This window comes from Heloderma suspectum, chromosome 5 (assembly GCF_057233095.1).
Source record: "Heloderma suspectum isolate Gila_16-S chromosome 5, 16-S_ref, whole genome shotgun sequence".
NCBI lineage: Eukaryota > Metazoa > Chordata > Lepidosauria > Squamata > Helodermatidae > Heloderma > Heloderma suspectum.
Window position 1 is genome coordinate 135,526,594 of NC_139462.1, and position 13,280 is coordinate 135,539,873.

Sequence of the window (13,280 nt, forward strand, 5' to 3'; positions counted from 1 at the left end):
CGGTGATTCTGCTCCAGGTTTCATTCAGAACCAGTCAGAACTCTTCACACCTTGGACAGCTCCTTTAGAGTTCTGACTGAAACCTGGAGCAAATTCACTGCCCCACTGACATCAGAGCCACCAGCCTCCACTGGGCAGGATCAACATTTTAATGTAATATCTCCATAGATTTTTTTTTTTTTTGTAACATTTCAGCTGTCATTGACATACATTTAATAAGGAGGGAAGAGCCCTCAATATCATAGACAATGAATGGGAAGAAACTCACTTCTAAGTCAGGCATTCATCCGTCATGTTCAGCATGAAGCAGAATCCAGAGTTTGATTAGTTTAATTAACTTCTTGCAGTGAGATGCAACTGATCATTTAGTAAACCACTCTTATGGCTAATTTCTTGGTATGATTATCCTTCTGCTATTTTTATCTGCGAAGAGCTGATGGGAGTTAGGCGGAGTTCCAGAAAATGTCACTTCTTGGCTTCATTTAGTGCATCCCATGCTCATAATGGCATCAATAGGAATAAGCCTTCAGTAAGTTGTATTTTGTCCCTCTTACTTGATAGCTATATATTTATTTATACTAAAATAATTTTCCCAATTTGTTGCTTTCATCTGAATCAATTTTATCTGCTACTTTTAATATGCATCATTCACAAAATATGAGATGTTATAATACATTTATTTATTTATTTACTGTATTTTTATCCCTCTTTTCAGATAATTATTGTCTCCCAAAGCAGCTCACATGACATAAAAAAGGAGAGCCATCAGGATTACCAACTAAAATGACAAGACAGAAACACAAGGGAAGAGGAGGGAAAAGGAGTGGGGAGAGATCAGTTCTTTAAGGCCGGAACAGGGTGGTGAGCTATAAATGGATGCCCACTCCACTGGGCATTCAAATACACATTCGTACCACTAAAGCAAATAGCCAATGTGCCCTCCTCTAAAGTGTGTATCAGTTTGTCCAACTGCTTTGGGAGAAAGAATCTCAGATGTGCAGAATTTGTTTGGAAAGGCAAGCCCATCCAAGACACTCGGTGGCCTTTCTGTAGATACCTGAGAGCATGGGAGGCAAAGCAGAAAACCCTGTGTGGATTAAGGGGCAGGCTTTACATACCCCTATGTACAGTTGCCAAGTAAGGAGGTAAAAGTGTTAGACAAGAATAGGGAGACATACTTTATTGATAGTTCCCCTTGCTGGACCATGATAAGTCAATATGGATGCACATCTGGATAGGGATGTGAAACTCCCCAGGCAGCTCACTTGGGGGGCAGGGAAGAGGAGGAAAGGACATAGCTGGGAAAGAGAGGCTGTGGTCTGGAGGGAGAGGCCCTGTGGGTCAGACCCAGCCTGCAAGCCACCAGCGCTCCACCCATGATATGCAGCACCCTCCCCCAATCTGTTGCCCTCCAGAAGTTTTGGACTTCAGCTCCCATCAGCCCAAGCCTGCATGGTCAATTGGCAGGAATGCTGCGAGTTGTAGTCTAAAACATCTGGAGGGTGCCAGCTTGGGGAAGACCAATACAGGATGTATTGTATAGGTTTTCTTCATCTGTAGACCTTGCACAGGGTAACTCTGCACTTGCTTCAGTACAGGTAGGATTTTGTCTACAGTACTATGGAATAAATTTGAAGAGATGCTTCATCCTTCCTTTCTGCAATTTCTGGCTGTTCCTCCAGGTTAGTCCATGAAACAGGCTTTCTTCTTGTTCATGAGTAATGCCTCATTAAACTGGGGTTCACCTATGAACTGATTCTCCAAACACTGCTCTAGTAAAAGACTGAGTTCTTAAGCTAGAAACAAGATTAAATAGCCTCAATAAATCCCTCCTGCCAGAAGGATTATAAATGTGATTCTCTGTTTCCACATCACTAATCATTCTCAATGGTAAATGCAGCGCAAGGTCACATTATGCATTATAAACAGGCAATGTGCAGAGAAGGAAGCTGAAAGGACACGCAGAAGCACAAGGAACTATTTTGCCATCTTCAATCAGTTTTGGTGTTCAAAAGGAGTGTGCTCTCTGTTTATTAAATACCATTGTGTAGAAACCACACTGTGCTGAAATGTATCCCATGTACATGGGTCGAAAAAACAACCAAAAACTATTTATGGAAATGGTACAAAGCGATGCATAATTTAAAAGGCGCATTTTATCGAATGTAAACATTTGCAAATTACTTCAACATGTTTTAGTAATGAACATCTAAATTATTTAAATTCCAGTTGCAATCTGGATAGCCAAAGGAGGTCTTAAATGAATTTCTAGGGGGGAGGGGGATTCTATTCTGAAAGTGGGTTTTAGGTCCCAAAAAGGTAGCATATTGGTCAATAATTAATAGGTGTACATTTATGTTTTCCCATAATGTTTTACTCTTTAGATGCAGTTAATGTTATATGAACATACAAAATAGCCTTATGCCGAATTGGATGGACTGCCCCTACCATTAGGCAGACTGAGGCAAGTGCCTCAGGCAGCTGGTTTGGGGTATCATAAAAGGGCAGCCATAATTAGTTATTGTTTACTATCAGGGAGAGATGCCCCTGGCATTTTCTGCCTCTGGTGCCAAAATAATGTGGCCAGCCTTGGATACAATGCACCTTGATTTTAGGGTGGAGATATGTGCTGTTCATCCCATGAAGGTGATTGGTGGGAGATTCAGGACAGATAAAAGGAAGTACTTCTTCACACAGCACATAGTTAAACTACGGAATTCACTACCACAAGATGTAGTGATGGCCACCAATTTGGATGGCTTTAGAAGGGGATTGGACAAATTCACAGAGAAGCCTATGACTACTAGTCATGATAGCTATATGTGACCTCCAGTATCAGAGGCAGTATGCCTCTGTATACCAGTTGATGGAAAACATGAGTGAGAGGTTACTATTGCACTCAAGTCCTACTTGTGAATTTTCCACAGGCAGCTGGTTGGTCACTGTGTGAATTGAATTCTGGAGTAGATGTTCCCTTGGTCTGATCCAGGATGGCTCTTCTTATCTTCTTAGGCCAGTCTTGATTAGACTATTTATTTATTTATTTATTTATTTATTTGACTTGTACCCAACCTTTCTACCAAAAATGTCACTCAAGGTGGCTTACAATCACTAATAAAACTTGATACAAACAATAATAAAATGAATACATTAAACACAATTGAAAAGCAATTAAAAACTCAACAACAACAGACTACAAACAGCATCCAGCTCAACAGACTTGCTTATACACCAAGGGCCCGCTTGAATATAGCGGTCTTTGCCTGCCAGCATAAGGAGAGAAAAGAGGAAGTGAACCTAGCCTCCCTTGGCAGGAAGTTCCACAGCCAGGGAGTGGCCACCGAGAAGGCCCTCTTTTGTGTCCAAACGCACCTCTGAAGGTGGCAGGCAGTCTTGAAAGAAGGGCCTCTCCAGAAGATCTTAAGAACTGGGCAGGCTCATATGGGAGAAGGCAGTTCTTCAGGTAGCCTGGCTCCAAGCTAGATGATTGGCCCATTTAGCCAGGATTATCTATTTTCATGGCCAACAGCTCTCATGATGGGGATGAATGCAACCATTGAGTTCCCCTCTACAGAATTTTGTCAGAGAGTGGAATGAAATCAACTGATTCTTCTAGAACTGCCAGGATATCAGAGTCATGGATCACAAAGGGCTCATGGAACATGCTTTGAATGTAGAAGGTCCCAACTTCAGTCCTTGGCATCTCCAGTTTAAAAAAGCTCAATAGCCTGGGCTCAGCTGCTGCTGCTTACAATATACTGGGCTAGATGGTTCACTAGTTTGATTCAGTATATAGCAACGTCTTATGTTCAGACCATAGGCCTGAATACCCAAGAAAAGGAGGTCCCACCAGTAAATAATTTTCGGGTGGTGCTCTATCCACAGATGCTTTTACTTTGTGTGCAAGTTTCTCCACACATACAAAACCTTAACTTTGAAATATCCTGGAGTGACATTTCTATGTGGATAAATGTGAAATGCAAAGAGGGACAATCCCACCTGACAACTTATGCTGTGCAACAACATTTCCTATTCTTCTAACACACTCCTGCCTTAATTCACTTCTTCCTACCTCCCTAAACATTTTATTTTTCATTCTCCCCAGAAAGGTAGTCTGGATATGACTCAGTGTTTCCATCGACTTCCACAAATGGCTGTATGTGCATGTCTGAGCTCTGGTAGCTTTTCCATGTAGATGTGATTTCCATTCCTACAATGATGGGTAATGTCCACGGAGAGAAAAGGAGAAGAAGTGAAGCCACATGAGTTGCTAAATTTAGAATATGCCATTGTGGGCATAACAAAAATGTCACACTGAAAGCTCCCAGGGGCCAAATGCAGAAATGCTGCTATCCCGTTATTCTTTCTACTGTACTGGTTACAAAGTTAACATGAGATACTAGTGTATATAACCCTTCAGGAATCATAAAGACTCTTTTTGAGAACACGTTCCAAGAAGGTATTATTGATGTTGAATTTATTATGGAACCTTTAGGACGCAATCCTATGGCTGCCAGTCAGTGGTTAGACAGTCATAGGATAGGCTGGTTCCTGGGAACTGACCTCAGAGCCTGTGCTCCAAGGTCGGTTCCCTGAGAAATGACCTCCACCCCCTCCTGTGTTGCCTCATAAGCAGTGCAGAATGGCCCCATGCAAGAGTGTTGGACTGGGAGCTGGGAGATCCGGGTTCTAGTCCCCACTCGGCCAAGGAAGCTCACTGGGTGACTTTGGGCAGTCACACACTCTCAGCCCAACCCACCTCACAGGGTTGTTGTTGTGAGGATAAAATGAAGAGGAGGATAACGTAAGCTGCCTTGGGTTGCTTGCAAGAGGAAATAAGGTGGGATATAAATGCAATAAAAAAAGAGAAGCACAGAGTGGTGAAAACGGGGTGTTCTTGGGGGCATGCCGGGGCGGGGAGGGCAGAAGTGCCGTTCTGACGCTTCCTATGCATCATCCAGCATCCGTCTGCCCACGCTCCGATGATCCCCTCCGTGCTGCTCCTGTCCTGCATTGGATACACTGCCACCTCCAAGTTCCAAGGCAGCCACCTATCCCAATTGGGTTGCACCAATGTTAGCTGTATTCATTTTAGCACCCATAAAGTTGCTTTAACAGCCTGAGGTGTGACTTGCCCTTTGTTTATCATTGTAATCATTTTAAATTTTTTAGAGATCCAGAAATTCTGGTACTAGAAAAACCTCTCCTTCCAGTAAATTTCTGCACTGAATTTACCATTAATTTATAGAGCGGAAACTATGGGAAGGATCCAATAGTGCCTGGGTGCTAGCGCTATTGACTTTGTGCAACCTAGCGCAATATCAATGGTGCTTGCTAGCACAACAGGTTTCCCGGAAAACCTCATTGTGCTACCAAGTGCTATTGGCATTGTGCACTGATTTCCACTAGTGCAATTTCAAAAGCAATAGCGCTAGTGCATGGACACCATTGGATCTTTCCCATTGATGAAAAGAAAAAGCTACACACTCATTAAAGGAGTCAGTGGAGTTGACCAAAGCTGAAAATAAGAACAGAGGGGTTCATAACTAGAGTTGATTGATCTCATCTGTTGTCTTCTCATTGTGGTTTTCAACCACAAGGATGGAGTCATATGGTATTCTCAGTGACAGGCTTTCCCCACACACCAAAAGGTATGAAACGATTTGTTGATTCAGACCAATAAAATGAACTCTGTATCACATCATGATGCAGCTCTAATGGAGTAAGCTCAGCCATTATGGCTTTGTCTGATGAAGTTCTGGATCAAACCATAATGTTACCATCTGTTACACTATGGTGAAACAGATGAATCTTCCTGGAGCTGAACCAGACAAACTAATATGGATTTTTTTCCAGGAAAGTAGAGCAGACCCAAACAGCTCATTCTTATCATTTATTGGTTTTATTGGCTGCCTTTCTACCCAGAGAGTACCCAAGGTAGCATAAAGGCAAACCATTAATAGAAACACAACATGAGCTAAAACAATTGAAAGCTCAAATGTTAAAAACAGCAATACAAACAAGAAATGTAAATAAATAAAACAGCTAAAAATATGATGTGTTGGCTGCAGTCCCATCATTGCATCATAAAATAATCTAAAGATTCCACCTTCCACTAATTTTGGAGCAATTTGCTTTAATTTGTCCAGTGTCCACACTCTCCATTGTAAAAAAGCTTCTGCAGTGAATGGAATTTCCCTTCAGCTTCAGAATGGTTCATCTCCAGGGCATGGTTCTTGTCATGAAGCACTTACTTTGAATGGGTATGTTTTTAGATAACTCAGTTCTTTAAAAAAAAAAAAAACCTGAATACCTATAACCATTAGTGTCATTGATCTACCAACTCGCACTGGGCTTCTCTTGCTTCTGCCCAATCTTTATGCGAAAGTATGCAGCCTAAGTTGCCAGCCATCTGCCTCTTTGATGTTCTGCAAATATCAACATCATGAGGCTCTTTCCATCTGTCCAATATTTCAAAATATTTTGGGATTTCAAAGTTGAGAAAAGTGACTCTTTCACTGCCTCCTCTTCCCCACAACCCCGTTTTGCTTTAGATCCAGCCAGATAAAAAGTTCTCTGAACCGGAAGCCTTGCTTACTATTTTATGACATTTGTTTGGTCCTGATAAAGGCTTTGTCCAACTGTGGATTTTGACATTTTTCTAACAGATCGACACAACTTCATTTGTTTCTTGTGAGCTTGAAAGGGGTATCTCAAATATGACCGGACACATCGCTTAGTATTATTCAGTCTCATCTTCTTCCATGAATTTCAATCAGATTTTGGTCAAGTCAGCTCCAGCTACCATGACTAGACTAAATAGCAACCCATGCAAGGAGCACCTCCAGTATTTGGATGTCTCATTTTTATTGCATTTGTAACACATCTGATGACTTAGATATACAACTTGCATGCATGATTTATCCCTGACATATCAGATGATAAACTTGCATGCATTGATCTGGTCACAATAACATCCTGGAATAAAGAAACAAGACAATAAATTGAGTTAAATGGCTACAACCTAACTTATAAGGACCTGCAATGAGCAGCAACTATATCTAAATTTTCCATACATCAAGGAGAGAGCTGGAAGAATCTCTGACTGTCTTCCTTGCTTGGGTGACAGCACCAGAACTGTCAATTAAGGGCTAAACTGCATGCTAGCTTGTTTGCTTTTTCTTTAGTGTAAGCACATGGGGGGCCCAACTGAGATTACCACACAATAGGAGCGGTTAAAATTTCCCACCCAGCAACTTCCCTCCCATGCTGGGGCTCAAGAAAGGTGGGAAAGTGCCACTATCTAATTGTATGGTAACCCCTAGTGGCTCCTCACACCGGCAAATAAAAAAAACATCTATGTAATGGATGGTGAAAAGGGACCTTTCACAGGTAACCCATAGGAAGGGCCTTGTCCCATAGTATTTTCACTTAAACGTAAACTGTAATATACAAACCATCAGGGTGGGTGGGCAAAAGCCAGAGGGCATATTTGCCCACCAAGATTGCCTTCCCATACCCTGATGGTGCTAACTGCTCTCTCAAATTATCTACAACAAACAGAGCATAGCTCATTCAGTATGCTGCCATTGTCAGACAATCCCTTCAGATAGGACAGGTGGCAAATGACTTGGAATTGGAATTCACCCAGAGCCTTCTTTAGAACTAAACCAACTGGAGATATTCTTAGAGTAGGGAGAGAGGACTGTATTCAAAAGGCCCAGCCATCCAGTCCCTATTCAACACTTTCTGTATTTTTTTCCTGAGCCACATCTTCCAGGCCCCTAACTCATTTTAGGTTGTTAGCTCTCGTGTGCTGGCAGGGTCCATCTGAGGAAATTTTAAAACCCTCATAGAAACCTAGCCACAAATAATCTACTGCCCGCCTGTAACTATTCCATTAACAGTATGCTTAGACAAAAAAAAAATGTCCTACAACTCCCAGCATTCCCCAGCCAGCTATGCCTGCTAATACCACCTTCTTGTATTCTACTACCGTCTTGAACCACAGCTGCAGAAAATCTGTGCTTGTTATTGGTCACTTCCCCTTCCACAGCTTGCATCCTGGTGGAAAGAAACTTCTGGATGCTCCTCAGTTGCTGTGCTGAATCTGAAGAGGCCACTGGAAGCAGAAGAACTCCCTTATCAAGGTGAGCCATCCCCTCAACCAGATTGGCCAGTGATCCCAGTATCAGGACTCTGGCTTCTGGCTCACATGCTTCCATCCCAGTACAAAAGCACCACCACTGCAAGCCAAGGAGCACCATTCTTTCTCTCTCTGTACATGGTGATGCTGCCGTGCTTCATAAGCGTCTAGTACCTTCAACAAGGCCGGTCAGGACATTGGTTTTTCCATTTACTTAAGTTTTCTTTCATGACTATTGTAAAACTATTTCCTCCCTCTTGGGACCATTCTCCAGCTTTAACAAGACCCAGAGAGAAAATGTATTTCACCTGTTGATGAATGCTTTCAATAACATTAAGGAGAGAATTGTAGCAGGTCAAGATGAAAATCTCTCTCTCCTTTCATGATCTCAAAAGTCAACTTATGGATAGCAGTGCATTCACGCCTTTGCAAATTGCAAAGCAACACAGCATGTCTTTCTAGTTGATGAGCTTCTTTGAACTCCACTGTTGAGTAAGAGTCAACAAGAAGAATTAAGTGAAGAGGGGAGAAGCTTGAAATATTTTAAAATCACTAACTTAACAAGATTCTTTATGCAAACTGTGGAATCATTGCTCCCTGAGCCATTAGCCTCTTCCCTGAACTCTGTGTGAGGAAATGGTGTTTGCAGTTTTTACACAAGTTCTTCTTGGCCCGAGGCAGCCAAGTGGGGACTTCCCCCTTGAAGTCCCCCCACTCCACCCTCCCCCAGCCATTAGATTGTTAGGAAACTCCTCCCTATATAACAGGCCTATTTTCTTTCCTCCAGGATCATGCAAGTGGCCTAATAAGATCCTCAAGACATGCCTAAAATAATGCATAGCCTCACAGTTAGGGATGTCAGAGAAATCCGCAACAGAATCAAATGAGTTTGGATTTCTGTGAATCCGAACCATGGATTCTGCAGCGGACAGGCTTTCCCCAAGTCACACAGATTCCGTGGACTTGCAGAACTTCTTTTTTTTTTTACTTTCCAGAATTTTACGCAAATTTAGTCATAGAAAAATACATTTAAAAAAAAAAACTGGCTGGAAATGTGTATTTCCCCCATAGGCTAAAGCATGAATGTGTGCATTTGGGGGTGTGCATTTTGGGAGGGATTTGCACATTTTGAGGGGATTTGTACAAGTCTGAATTTGCACAAATGCAAATTTGTGCAAATTCAAGAAATTGGGGGGGAAATCCAGTTTCACCAATGAGCAGATGATGGAACAAAAAGCGCCTGACAATCTGCAAAATGCAGACAGAATAGATTTTACAAAACCCACACAATCCAACTCACAGCATTACACAGGAGTAACAAATGCTTCCTATGGGGTCTCCAGGCCCGTTCCCACCCCCGGTCCAAAGCCCTGGCTAGATGTGCAAAATCATGCCTCTAGCCAAGCATGCAGGGTGGGCAGAGCATGGGGGAGAGGATCCCCTCCATGTTCTACGTGACCTGCATAGGATAGTCACTAGCCTACAACTTTGGAGGCTGGCAGCGACTCTCTCAGTAGGAGCATGCCCTGAAAGCAGCAAAGGTCAAAAACAGCCATTTGAACTGAGCCTGGAAATGGATCATGAGCCAATGCAGTTGGTGAACCACTGGTGTAATATGCTCACAATATGCTCACAATATCTGGTTCCAGTTAGCAGTTTAGTAGCTGTATTCTGAGATAACTGCAGTCTCCAAACTAGGGATGTACAACCCCCCCCCCACTGTCCAGTCCAGGGAGGGTCCATAGTGGGGCAATTTGGGCCGCTCAGGGCCCCACAAAATCCTCCAGAGCCCAGCCATGTCCGCTGGAGTTGGCAGAGTGGCTCTCCGGCTCCCTATATGACGTGATACATTAATGGTGGCTGCCATTAGCCTATCGTGGGGAAAAATCCAGCTGTAAATGGCATATTGTATGCCATTTGCAGGCATAAAGCATTGACTTTGACCTAAATACAGCCATAAACAGCTGCAATTTAGGTCAAAGTCAGTGCTTTATGGCCGTAAATGGTGTACAATGCACCATTTACAGCTGTATTTTGTCCCACGAGAGGCTAATGGCAGCCACCATTAGCGTATCACATTGTATAGGGAGCCAGAGACCCACTCTGTGGGAATTCCTCCACACCCGGAGGTAAGTGCAGCTGCTCCACCACGGACTCTGGAGGTCGGATTCTTTGGAATCCAGCCTCATTTCAGTCCACGGCGGAATTGTCTGGCATCTCTAGTCCAAACTGTCTTTAGCAGCAGACCTCTGCGTAAAATATTAACAGTAGTCTCATCTGGAGGTTGCCATAACTGAGGCTACACTGTCTCTGTCCACAGTAGGGTGCCACTGGCAAACCAGCCTAAGATGTTAAAAGATGCTCTGTTTCTTGAGATGGTTGAAGGGACACCTCCAAGTTGTGAACATGTTCGTTCAGACGGCGTGCAACCTCATCTAAAACAGGATGACTAAGACTTACGCAAGCAGACAAACCACCAAGAAGTAGTACTGCTGTCTTATCTGTCTGAGCCTCAGTTTGTTGGCCCTCATCCACTCTATTGCCATGCTCATGCTCCAGTTTAGCACTTCTGCTACCTCACTTGAGTTAGGAGAAAAGGAAAGAAGAAAAGAAAAAGGCATCCACATAGTGATGACAAGGGATGGGCGGATTCCCTACCTGCTGCTCCAGGGGGAAATCCACCCACAGGGGGAGGCGATCCATCCCTCCCCCCGGAATCCTCACCCGCTGGCTCTGCTCTGTGGCAATTCCGCAGAACCGCCATCTGGCTCCAGAGCACCAGCAATGCAGCCACCATTGGCATGCCGTACGGCTGGCTGAGGCTGACTCCGGACACAAATGGCATCCACTACGCCATTTGCGGCCGTAAAGCTCTTTGTTGTTGTTCAGTCGTGTCTGACTCCTCATGACCCCATGGACCACAGCACGCCAGGCCTTCCTGTCCGCCGCTCTCTCCCAGAGTGTGCTCAAGTTCATATTCATTGCATCGGTGATGCAATCTAGCCATCTCATCCTCTGTCATTCCCTTCTCCTTTTGCCTTCAGTCTTTCCCAGCATCAGGGTCTTTTCCAGTGACTTTTCTCTTCGCATTAGGTGGCCAAAATATTTGAGCTTCAGCTTCAGTATCTGTCCTTCCAATGAGCACTCAGGGTTGATTTCCTTTAGGATGGACTGATTTGAACTCCTTGCAGTCCAGGGGACTCGGAAGAGTCTTCTCCAGCACCACAGTTCGAAAGCATCAATTCTTCGGCGCTCACCTTCCTTATAGTCCAGCTCTCACAGCCATACATTACTACTGGGAAAACCATAGCTTTGATTAGACGGACCTTTGTCGGCAAGGTGATGTCTCTGCTTCTTACTATGCTGTCTAGGTTTGCCATAGCTTTCCTCCCAAGGAGCAAGCGTCTTTTAATTTCATGGCTACAGTCACCGTCTGTGGTGATCTTGGAGCCCAAGAAAATAAAATCTGTCACTGTTTCCATTTCTTCCCCTTCTACATGCCAGGAAGTGATGGGGCCAGATGCCATGATCTTCGTTTTTGTAATGTTGAGTTTCAAACCAGCTTTTGCACTCTCCTCTTTCACCCTCAACAAGAGGGTCTTGAGATCCTCTTCGCTTTCTGCCATTAGGGTGGTATCGTCTGCGTATCGGAGGTTGTTGATAATTCTCCCAGCAATCTTAATTCCGACCTGTGATTCATCCAACCCGGCGTTTCTCGTGATGTACTCTGCATATAAGTTAAATAAGCAGGGTGACAATATGCAGCCTTGTCGTACTCCTTTCCCAATTTTGAACCACTCGGTTGTTCCATGTCCGGTTCTTACTGTTGCTTCTTGACCCTCGTACAGGTTTCTCAGGAGACAGGTAAGGTGGTCTGGTACTCCCATCACTTTAAGAATTTGCCACAGTTTGTTGTGATCCACACAATCAAAGGCTTTAGCATAGTCAATGAAGCAGAAATAGACGTTTTTCTGGAATTCTCTTGCTTTCTCCATGATCCAGTGAACGTTGGCAATTTGATCTCTAGTTCCTCTGCCTCTTCGAAACCCAGCTTGTACTTCCAGTAGTTCTCGGTTCGCATACTGCTGAAGCCTAGCTTGTAGGATTTTGAGCATCACCTTGCTGGCATGTGAAATGAGCGCAATTGTGCGGTAGTTTGAACACTCTTTGGCATTGCCCTTCTTTGGAATTGGAATGTAAACTGACCTTTTCCAGTCTTGCGGCCATTGTTGACTGTTCCAAATTTGTTGGCATATTGAATGCAGCACTTTAACAGCATCATCTTTTAGGATTTCAAATAGCTCAGCTGGAATACTGTCATCTCCGCTAGCTTTGTTGTTACTAATGCTTCCTAAGGCCCACTTGACTTCACTCTCGAGGGTGTCCGGCTCAAGTTCAGTGGCCGCACTATCATGGCTATCAGGGACATTCAGATCTTTCCTGTATAGTTCTTCTGTGTATTCTTTCCACCTCTTCTTAATCTCCTCTGCTTCTGTTAGGTCCCTGCCTTCTTTGTCCTTTATCATGCCCGTCTTTGCACAAAACATTCCCTTGAGATCTCCAATTTTCTTGAAGAGATCTCTAGTCTTTCCCATTCTGTTGTTTTCCTCGATTTCTTTGCATTGTTCATTTAAGAAGGCCTTCTTGTCTCTCCTGGCTATTCTCTGGAACTCTGCATTCAGTTGGATATATCTTCCCCTTTCTCCCTTGCTTTTCGCTTCCCTTCTTTCCTCAGCTACTTGTAAAGCCTCATCAGACAGCCACTTGGCTTTCTTGCATTTCTTTTTCTTTGGGATGGATTTCGTTGCTGCCTCCTGAACAATGTTACAGACCTCTGTCCATAGTTCCTCAGGCACTCTGTCTATCAGGTCTCATCCCTGAAATCTATTCCTCACCTCCACTGTATATTCATAAGGGATATGATTTAGGTCATACCTGAATGGTTTAGTGGTTTTCCCTATGTTCTTCAATTTAAGCTGAAATTTTGCAACAAGAAGCTCACGATCTGAGCCACAGTCAGCTCCAAGTCTTGTTTTTACTGACTGTATGGAGCTTCTCCATCTTTGACTGCAAAGGACATAATCAATCTGATTTCGATATTGACCATCTGGTGATGTCCATGTGTAGAGTCGCC